Source organism: Triticum urartu, chromosome 4, assembly GCF_003073215.2.
Source record: "Triticum urartu cultivar G1812 chromosome 4, Tu2.1, whole genome shotgun sequence".
NCBI classification, from domain to species: domain Eukaryota; kingdom Viridiplantae; phylum Streptophyta; class Magnoliopsida; order Poales; family Poaceae; genus Triticum; species Triticum urartu.
The window spans coordinates 379,847,098-379,858,589 of NC_053025.1; the positions used below are offsets into that span (position 1 = coordinate 379,847,098).

An 11,492-nucleotide genomic window follows, 5' to 3' on the forward strand; every position below is an offset into this window, starting at 1 on the left:
GGGAGCTCGAGAATGGCACAACGCTAGACGCCCCTAAGGCAAGACTCTCTCTACTACTAGATTTACTACTACTATATACAGAGGGAGGCCAACCACCTATCCCATCCTCACGCCGGACGGCAGAGCCGTCGGAGAGAAAGATGGAAAGGAGCAAAGTTGGAGCAAGCAAGACGACTCTCAACGCGAGCGCTTCTCCCATAGCTGTCCATTCCACTGGAACTCTTCCCCCATGCCATGTTGCTTCGAACATTGCCAAGACCCTTTCGGTGTCTGCGACAACTGGTTCTCTCAAGTATTGAGGCATAAACAACTCGACCATCGCAATAGCAAATCTGACCATAGCGCATCTGCATGTGCTCTCAGACATCCAGAGATACTCGTCCCATGAATCTGCGTTTGTGCCATATGCAAGCATGTGCAATGCAGCCCAAGATGAAGTAGTCATCGTAAGACCGAACGTCATTATAGAGGCGACCAAAGGCGAAAGCACCGGTGAAAATTGTCCATGACTAGGGCATCATGGGCAAAGTAGTCGTCCATTAGTGTGGCAAAATTTCGTGTTTTGACCCTCTTTTGAAACTTATTCGAGATCTGACCCTAGTTTGATTTTTTTCGAGATCCGAGCCTTTTGCTACCGCCAGGGTCCATGGCGGTAGGGTGTAACAGCCTACCGCCAAGACCTTGGCGGTAGGAAACACCCCTACCGCCAAACAGGGTGGCGACAGCCTATACAACCCTACCGCCAAGATGCTCGGCGATAGGCACGAGCACGCACTGTGTTCAATACTTAAGAGGAATTTGCGGTAGGGCATGCAACCCTAACGCCAGGGACTTTGGTGGTAGGCTGTTATACCCTACCGCCATGAACCTTGGCGGTAGCAAAATGGTCAGATCCCGAATTTTTTTTAGACTAGGGTCAGATTTCGATTAAGGGCCTGTTCTGAAGTCCTCCAGCTCCATGCTTCACAACCTAAATGTGCGGAGATGAGCCGGACGTTTTAGCTCCAGGAAGCTAGCTTCAAGAAGCCATTGCCGATCCTAGTGTAAACTAGTAAGCTTGCACGTGCAATGCACGTCTCAAACGATGACCAAATGATATCCACATCAATATAAAAAATGGATGCACGGTATTGTATTGCCGCTCAATTGTATTTTCAACAGTGAGATCGACATCACTATGGTCATGTTGCTACGTATTGTCAACGGTATTATGACCTGACAACAGGCTATTAAATTAGCTACAGATGCAATACTGAACAATGCTGCGATAAATATCACAAAGTGAGATGGAGCGATAGCTGAATAAGAGTACTTGCAGGGTTTTTCATTGAGCATTTTGTACTGAATATAGCCCCTGAAACATGTGCACGGAATCAGGTTGTACATGATCTGAAAATTGAAGGATAACTTAGTACACCTACAAGTTAATTGGAAGCTAGATAGAAGGTAGGGCACTCTCTTTTCTCTCAGACCTACAAGTGAATTGGAAGCTAGCTAAAGTGCGCATGCTAACTGAATGGTGACTTTTGATATGCGAACTACTAATCTTAGGTACATCTGTATCTTCCTCTAGCCTATACATTAGGAGCCAAGCATTAGCAGTAACCAAAGCACGAGAAGCTTGATGGCTGGCATCACAAGAGTCACATCAATCAATGTCTGGGTCAGAGAGCACAAGAGAAGAGGAGAGAACAAAATCGAGAGGGTTACTGAACCGGTGGAGAAGAAGATTATAGAGACTCACAGAAGCAGCTACAGCGACAGCAGTGAGGCCAAACTTGAGCAGGGTCATGATCATACTTCTGCGCCACGAAAATAAAGAGCGAGCAACACATACTACTCGGTAAATAGCAAGTTATGTGATGAATATAATATCTGTTGAGCCCATCCACAGAAAAAATCTGAAGTAATAAGAAAAACAAGAATAAACATACATGCATCATTTATGTACAAGAAAATTTTAGCATGATTCGTTCTCTGACAGATAAGTCACATAATCATCGCGTAAGAATAGGGGATAAAAAAACGATATTGAAAAGAAAAGTAAGAAATTGACCCATTATCCTAAGATCTGCAAAAGAAAAATAACGGAGCTAAGGATGATTTGAAGTACTGACCTCCTCTATGACAAGGAATAGCGCCAAGGTCTGATGATTTGAAGCACTGACCTGGTAATATTGGAGCATGCACCAACTCAGTGGTAGAAACTTAGGGACAATCATCCGTCATGCTCAAGCCATTGCGTCTATCACCTCCATGGTTGCCTCCTACGCTTCCACTGAACTGGAGGAGAGCAGTCTGCGTTCATTATTTATCTTCTTAAGATACTAAGTGTTCAATCATAATCACACAGTTAGCTAAGAACCATACTAATTGATAGAGAAGGGTACAATTTGAATGAATATCTGGCGGAACATATGTATAGAACAAATATCCTAAAGGAAGTACCACAAACATTAACTACCACAACTATGGTATATTATCAATTGGTCCAAGTTCTCCATTGCCACCACATCTCTTTCTTTCTCTCATCACAACAGCAAAAGCAGAAAAAAAAAATTAAGCGGACTGAAGTTGTTTTGACTGCCTAGATAACAAAATATTGGAGGATATCGCACCAACTTATTGTAGTACCAAATACATGCTGCCTAGATAAAATATATTGGGGCATTTACTGACAGAGAATATACAACAAAAAATGGTTGAAGAAAACAGAACAAGGATAGAACAGTACACAGACTGTACTTAGTAGAAACACACACGAGAGAGAGAGAGAGAACACTTGAACTGTTGTTTTTTGAAGTTGACGCCCAAGTTGTCATTGTCGCTGCACCTCAAGCTCAAGCTCCATGCCTTCCTGGTCTGGTTGTTCGTTGACTTCCTGATGCATGTCGGAGTGGTGCTGATCAGATTCTCAAGCAATGTGAAGAGCGTCGAGCCCGTAATCACATAATTAAGTTATGCACATTTCAACTTACCAGACAACATAAAGGATTAATATCAACACTTTAGCAGATACATTTAAGACTTAGATGCTCTGAATTTCTTCATTTGCAAGAAAAATGATATTGCAAGGTAGGTCATTTTCTTGTACAATCAAATCTCCAAAAGCACCTAAATTTCAGTGTACAACCAGAATAAGAATACCTATAACAATATAGGCCTGGAAACTCTTAGTGCAAAGATTAAAACAACATAATTTCCTAAACTTACAAGTTTTGCAGTTTATTTTTAAATCGATTATTTTGTATCTGATTATTTTCTGAATTAATATAGAGTTGGAATAGTTTACATTGATGATTGGCAGTAGTACTTAGTGTCCATCAATATTGCAGGCGTACTGAAGGATATTGATCAAGAGCTAGCTAAACAATTTCATATATGGAGTGAAAATCAAGAAGTAATGGCATTAAGATAATCAGTCAAAGCACATACCAAAACAAAATTTGAAGCAACTAGTCTTCGTAGCAGCCAATTTGTTAAAAAGCTACAAGGCAATATAATTTGTTAACTATATAAGAAAGGGCCATTAGATTAGATATTAGAAGATGATTCTGAAAACAAATTGGAGCCGAAACTGAACCTTGCTGAACCCTCCACTACCTCGCATCGGCACATTCACACGCACTCGCTGCACACCTCACAGAGCATTGACTTTGATAACGAGGAAGCACCTGATTATTTACTGCAGATGTCCACCTGCAAATCGTTTTTCTAGGGTTAACACTTGCAACTTGCAAGTTATAAAAAGCAAAACACAATGTGTTAGCATTATAAATTTATAACTTGCAAGTAATGAATAATTTGACCCTCCACATACTGCTTGCACTTCCCTTGCGTATTGAGAATGCAATTCAGTTTGCCACATGTGATAATCGTTCCATGAATTGATCAGCGACAGAGGTTGTTTACTATTTGTTATTCAATCAAATAGTCCCAATCAACTTAATACGAAGCAATGTAGAAAAATGCAAGTCACAGCAGGGAGAAAATCTATCAATTGATGAGTTACATATAGAATATCAACGATGCTAAGTGTGTGGTGGGTGCAACGGCAACCTCGTGCGGCATGGAGACAGCGTCAGCTCTCGGGGAAGACAACTATGAGGCAGAGGTCGTCGACTCGTCCTGGTGGCCATCCTGGGTGAAGTCGACGAGCTACACATGGACGACAACAGGAGGTGGCAAATCTCACCGGATCCGATCGTTGGAAGGCTCAGGATGCCAGATCCGATGCAGAGGAGAGCCTTCCCCTGATCTTCCAGCGCAGAGAATCGGTGGCGCGTTCCGCAATTACGGCTATGGGCGTATAGAGCAGCAACCGACGAAGGGAGAGCAGCCGGCGGCGAGCCCGTGGGGCAGAAAAAGAGGAGCGGCGAGAGCTCGCATCCGTGGGGGCAGCATCCGACCAAGAGGAGAGCCTCCGGCGTCGAGACCATGGGGCGGCAGAGGATGAGCGGCCGGAGGAGGTGACGGCGATCCGAGCTCGCGTCCGTCTAGAATTAGAGGAGGAGCGGCGGGCGGCGACGGCGATCCGCGCTAGCGTCTGTGGTGCAGCAGAGAAGGAGCGGCGGGCGGGACGGCGGCCCCGGCCCCTGCGATGCGTCGGTAGCAGAGAAGTGGCGTCGTGCGTGCAGTTTGATGAAGACGTGGGCTACAACATTTTTTCTTTTCTTGAAAGGGGTCATTAGCAGCTAATGGCATGATGGGTAATTAAAGCCTAAAACGCGTTTAGTATTCTGGAGGGATGTAGACCATCAGATCGTAGGTTTTGATGGATAGGATGATTTGGTTCTCCGCCCTCTTTTTTTTTATAGTGGTAGCAGATACGAAGGAGTTTGAGAAGTTAGGGAATCGCAACTTCACAATCCACAGAAGCTTGGAGTTGGCTGAAGTTACAAGGGTTGCCACCGCCAAGTCAAGAAAACGGTTCGTTTCATCTCTCTTCTCCCGTTTTTCATCTCGTGGAAACATGTTCAGCGTGTCTCTCCTTCCATTTTGGGCCGCATGCAGCCTATTTAATGATTTCTATCCAACCCAACATGGCGCAACACTCGCAGGAAGCCCAAGTTGGCGATGGAGAAACTGTTTTCAGTGCAGAACGGACATGAATTGCTGCGTGGAGCGAGAAGTTAGGTTGAGAAGCAGAATTTTTGAAGTTGAGAGAGTTGGGAGGACTTTAGAACGGGCCGTAAGTTTCAGAAAATGGTTAAAACATGAAATTTAGACCATCAGCGTCAAATGTCCTTGTGCCCTGTTTTCGATTCAATAGTCGACGTGATCATTTAAAATTGAGAATATGCTCTTCCACACGCTTTGAAGACGCCCTTTAGAATTTACTTTGCCCTAAGCTTTGCACGCAGCGCATAATCTGACATTGCTACGTTTTCCGGAAAAGACCGTGTTGCTAAACTAGGCCTGGGCCAAGGAGAAACCGCGGTGCAATCACACTCAAAGTGGGCCACACACACCATCCTAGCCGTCCAAGTTGGCCGCAGGGTAGGGGAGGGAGGAGAGAAGAGGAAGCCGAGAGGCGGCGGCGGAGATGGTTTCCCTGAAGCTGCAGAAGCGGCTCGCCTCGAGCGTGCTCAAGTGCGGCAAGGGCAAGGTCTGGCTCGACCCCAATGAGGTCAACGAGATCTCCATGGCCAACTCTCGTGAGAACCCCATTCCTTTCCCCTACCTCGTCTTATGTGGGTATATCGTGTCCCAGGTTGCCATGTGGTGCGTGGTACCTTCAGATCTGATGTTTTGGTGCTGATCTATGCGATGTGGCTGTTCGAAAATTATTCCCATGTCAATTCTACGGACAAGTTCTCTTGTTATGGTAGCATGACGAGTTTGGTGGCTTTTGATCCGTGGCTTAGTTGTGGTGATGATGGGTAGCATCGGCTTGGAGCCGTTTGGATTGTCTTCGATTAATTAGGCATCGAACCATGAATGCTTTTGCACTGTGCAACATTAGACCTATATATGAACACCTTTATTAGTTTTCAATATTTTTTTAGAATGGTGAAATCCGTAGTATATGTAGGCTATACATGGTCTTGCCTGTCGTAGTGGAGATCCATACGCTATCGTGTTTGGTTTGCATCGTATTGGGGATTCTTGGTCGCCAGTACTCATGAATAAATGATAATTGTGAATTTAACGTCAAATTTGTTAGAAACAATGTTCATCTGCTCCAAACAGGTAGTACTTTACTAAAAGCATGGTTCACCTTTTCTGTATAGGTTGAACTTTACTCAGACACACCCCTTGTGTAATTCTAACTAAGATGCTTGTTTGGTTGTTATCCTGAAGTGGGTATTATATGAATTTCAGTGTTTATATAATTTGATTCGCCAAACTAATTAAGTACTTTTGATTCTATGGTTGTAAATATGTTCCTTATCCTGAAAAGTGTTGCTAAGCTGTTTTCTGGACGTGAGCAAGACGCATGACAGTTCTGTGATGTTGTATGCAGGCCAGAACATTCGTAAGTTGGTTAAGGATGGGTTCATCATCAGGAATCCCCAAAAGATCCACTCAAGGTCCCGTGCACGCAGAGCCCATGAGGCAAAACAGAAGGGCCGTCATTCTGGATATGGTATATCAGTATAATAAACATCTTTTGTACTGTAGTACTCCCTCCATCCCAAAACAAGTGTCAACTTTACAAAGGTGAGAGACACTTATTTTGGGATTGAAGGAGGATATCATTGCTTATGATCAGTATAATTTACATCATTTGTACTGTAGTATATCATTGCTTATAATCTGCATATTTGTCTTTGTTAGTTTTTAGGTAAGCGCAGGGGTACCAGGGAGGCTAGGCTTCCCACCAAGATTCTGTGGATGAGGAGGATGCGCGTGCTCAGGCGGCTGCTCCGCAAGTACCGTGAAGCAAAGAAGATCGACAAGCACATGTACTTGAAGGTCAAGGGTAACATGTTCAAGAACAAGCTTGTGCTTATGGAAAGCATTCGCAAGTCAAAGGCTGAGAAGGCAAGAGAGAAGACGCTCTCTGACCAGTTTGAGGCTAAGCGAGTAAGCGTGCCAAGAGCAAGGCAAGCCGTGAAAGGAAGATTGCCAGGAGGGAGGAGAGGCTTGCTCAGGTCTGATGTCCAATGGTTCAAATTTTTTGTTTCTTTTTGTCAGTTGCTTGTCCATGGTCTTTCCGTGGCCTGTTGATGAAATTCTTCAGATTGTTTAACATTATGTTATATGTTTAAACAGGGCCCAAGGGACCACTCCGCACCTGCTGCTGCAGCAGCAGCTCCTGCCCAACCTGCAGCGTAAGCATATCTTCTGTTTTGACCTGTTTTTACCAGGGGAAATTTCCTGTTTAGCTCCCCTGATCTTCTGTTTATCCCTGACGTTGCAGGGCACCAAAGAAGGCAAAGTAGTGAAGATCTGACGATTAAGCGTTCTGTTTACTGGGTGAAATCAGTTTGTTCTTAGCTAAGTATGAACTATTTTGTTCAGTCTTTAAGTATCTTTATCCCAGATACCCTGGATACAATGTTTCATGCTACTGGATGTAGTATTAGATGCTTATGCAAAGTTCCTTATGAAATGTTGCTGCTTAATGCTGATCTCTCTTGCCTTGCCTTTATATCCAAGTGGTTTTGGTATGTTAGCTTGGTTTATCTTTTGCCACGAGAACAGAATTTGAGCCGACTGCGATGATCCTCCTCGCCCATATGGATGTGTCCGGTTGCTATCTACTTGATCTACAAACGCTCTTCAAATACTTTATAGAAGGTAGTTCCAAAAAACGTCCTAGACAGAGGGAGTAGATTGCTTGTTATGATTCATTACTCCCATCTTTGCAAAATATATGTTTTAGATCATCAATGTCTAAATAGATGATATATGGTTCTGTTTTATACTGTAAATGCTGATTAGCTTGTATATGTGGTTGATCTTTAAAGTTCAACGAATAGTACTTACCTTTATGGCTGATTTAGAATGCTTGTAGCTTTACGTCGCACTTAATTCAGAAACAGTCCTAATCCTCTGAGGTACCTTATAATAAAGTGACTACATATTTGATTCCTTAAACCAACATTGTAACATCGTTTGGTACTCCATGGTCTACCGGCCATTGCCTGAATCATCTAAACCCTAGCCACCCATTCCCTTTGCTGCTAGTTGAAAGGCTCTGCTGCCGCCCCATTGTTGATCATTGGAGCTTGCCATAAGGCTCACGGCTTCACCATTCCTGAGTGCTACTTCCTTGTCCGTTACCACGGTCCACCATTGCCATGGTGCAACGCTGCGTGATTTGGTGTGCTGAGGCGCGAATTGTGGATCATGCCTTGGTGGAAGCGCGTCGTGGAATTGTTAGAGTAGCTCGAAGCTGCCGAGAACGACGATGAGCCGACGCCATGCATTCGCCTGCTGCCAATGTCCACAAGTCCATCCGCTCTCCGACGGGGTGATCGAGCTCTCCTTGGAGTAGTAATCGAGCTCTCCATTCCAGTTTACAGGTTTTGCATGTGTACCTAGGTCGTTAATTTGACCAACTTAATAAGAGGCATACATTATAAAAAATGTATCATTAGAATATAATTTTTATGTTAAACAATTTATTTTATATAAGTTAAATTGACAACCTAGATACACGTGCAAAATTTATAAACTGAGATGGAGTAGCTCGATGTAGCAGTCGTACTGTTGTTGTAAGCTATGTTTAATTATGCTCATTTTAGTGTTTAATTATGGCATATTTAATGTGCTTCTGGGAAGTGCCGGGATTAAAAGTAAGGGAAGGGCTAAAGATGCGGAAATGTTTTTATGTTGCACTTCCTTCGGTCTTTTTTAGTTTGCATATAAAATTTGTCTAAAGTCAAGTCTCGTAAAGTTTGACCAACTTCATAGAAAAAAATATCAACATTCACAATGTGAAATCAATACCAATTTATACATCAGGACTTAAAGTTTCATATTGTATAACTTTAGTATGATAGATGTTAATATTTTTTTATATAAACAATTCTTATATAAAGAGTAAAAATGACTGGAGGGAGTATCTGGGGCTTGACCGTAGCATATGTTGTTATATTGTCTCTCTTAGGCCAAGTTCTTTTCCCTGCAATATTTGTACCTTGTGATTAGTAACCCCTTGTGAAAGTAGATATTATTTAAGATCATACAATTCAATCGAAGTATGTGTTAGCATTACTATGTCTGGAATTTTTTTTGAGAGGAGGTCAGGAGTATTAGTAAGGGCACTGCTACACGGACACACTTATCGAAAAAGGTTTTTGCCCCGCTTTATAAGTAAAGCAACTGTCGAGCACAAAGTAACAAGGGTCCAACCATACAAATACACGCACACAAAGCCACTGTGGGCAGGTCTGATGAACAAACACACACAGAGAACCCAGGTTCAGCTGTGGGCACAGCTCAACAAGCCTAACACCGGCACAAGACACACACAACAAAACACAACATCAGTGGTGAGGTGTAGGAGATGATGGAGATGATGGCGTCTCTCTCTCGGGGACAGCTAAGCGGTCGCCAAAGCTGTAAGAAACCCGACTGTCGGTGTCAAAACCGGTGGATCTCAGGTAGGGGGTCCCGAACTGTGCGTCTAGGCCGGATGGTAACAGGAGGCAGGGGACACAATGTTTTACCCACGTTCGGGCCCTCTTGATGGAGGTAAAAACCCTACGTCCTGCTTGATTAATATTGATGATATGGGTAGTACAAGAGTAGATCTACCACGAGATCAGAGAGGCTAAACCCTAGAAGTTAGCCTATGGTATGATTGTATGTTGTAGTTGTTATGTCCTACGGACTAAAACTCTCCGGTTTATATAGACACCGGAAAGGGTTAGGGTTACACAAGGTCGGTTACAAAGGAGGAGATATCCATATCCGTATTGCCTAGCTTGCCTTCCACGCCAAGTAGAGTCTCATCCGGACACGAGACGAAGTCTTCAATCTTGTATCTTCATAGTCTAACAGTCCGGCCAATGGAGATAGTCCGGCTGTCCGGAGACCCCCTAATCCAGGACTCCCACAGTAGCCCCTGAACCAGACTTCAATGACGATGAGTCCGGCGCGCAGTATTGTTTTCGGCATTGCAAGGTGGGTTCCTCCTCCGAATACACCACAGAAGGATTTGAATACAAGGATAGTGTCTGACCCTGCAAAATAAGTTTCACATACCACCATAGAGAGAATAATATTTTCGCAAATCTAATTTGCTGACTTGTTTTGGCAGCATGACGTTATGTCATGGCCCGGTGATTATTCAAACCGTTTCCTTTAACTAGCCCCGCACACAACGCGAGGCAGTTTTTTAACACGTCTTGTCAAAGCAGAGATCGTGTCCCCTTATTACGGGATTCTCATCAATACGAGCGTGGGTAACCCAACCGCGCCGTCGATTACGGCGCTTGGGGGATAAGCGAGTTTTACCAGGCTAGTGGGGGGCGCATAGTTTCGTCTGCCCATACAAAGGGATAAGGATTCACCTTTTCATCCACGCCTTCTTCCTCCTTTGCTCATCCGTTTTCGCACACTCGAGCTCTAGCGCCCAAGTACGCACTTTCCACCTCCACCTTCTCCAACCATGTCCGGAGCGGGAGGCAGGTGGATGGTCTCCTCCGTCACGGAGGGAGACATCAAGAAGCTGAGGAGAGCCGGATACCTGCCCGACGACATCGCGCACCGGCTCCCAGATGAGGGGCAGCTCATCCCCACCCCCGGGCCCCATGAGAGGGTAGTGTTCCTTACCCATTTCCTCCGCGGACTGGGATTCCCTCTCCACCCCTTCATCCGGGTGGCTCATGTTCTACTACGGTCTGGATTTCCACGATCTGGCCCCAAATTTCATCCTCAACATCTCGGCGTTTATCGCCGTGTGCGAGGCCTTCCTCCGCATCAAGCCCCACTTCGGCTTATGACTGAAGACCTTCAATGTCAAGCCAAAGGTTGTGGGCGGCCGCCAGGCGGAGTGCGGAGGCGCCATGGTGGGCAAGATGCCCAACGTTACATGGCTCGAGGGCTCCTTTGTGGAAACCATAAAGGGGTGGCAATCGGGGTGGTTCTACATCACCGAGCCGCGTGACCCCGCATGGGCAGCGGCCCCCGAGTTCCGATCTGGCATCCCCATGTGGCTCACCTCCTTGAAAGAGAAGGGCTTGTCCTGGGGTAGTTCGGGAGAGCTGACCGGACTCCAAACATGTATTCAAAACATGGTGAACAAGAAGCTCAAACTTGTCAACGTAGTCCAGGTCATGCTCCACCGCCGGATCCTCCCATGCCAACAACGGGACTTCAACTTGTGGGAGTTCGACCCGGCGCAGCACCGAACTCTGAACAGGCTCTTCGACACAACTCACGAAGATGCATGGAGGGTGCTGTTCAAAAGCGCCGAGGTCCCTCCTCCCATTACTGAGGATCGCGGATTCAGCGCGAAGCGCCAAGCCAGTGCGGTAAGCTGCTTTACCTTTCACAGGATACTTATCTTTTATAGATTGACTCCATGCGGGATC

At 45.0% G+C, this 11,492-nt stretch overlaps 1 pseudogene; it reads left to right on the top strand.

The window, feature by feature from the left end:
* Nucleotides 1–5,497: 5,497 nt before the first annotated feature.
* LOC125551707 lies at nucleotides 5,498–7,592 on the top strand (annotated as a pseudogene).
* The last annotated feature ends 3,900 nt before the right edge of the window (nucleotides 7,593–11,492 follow it).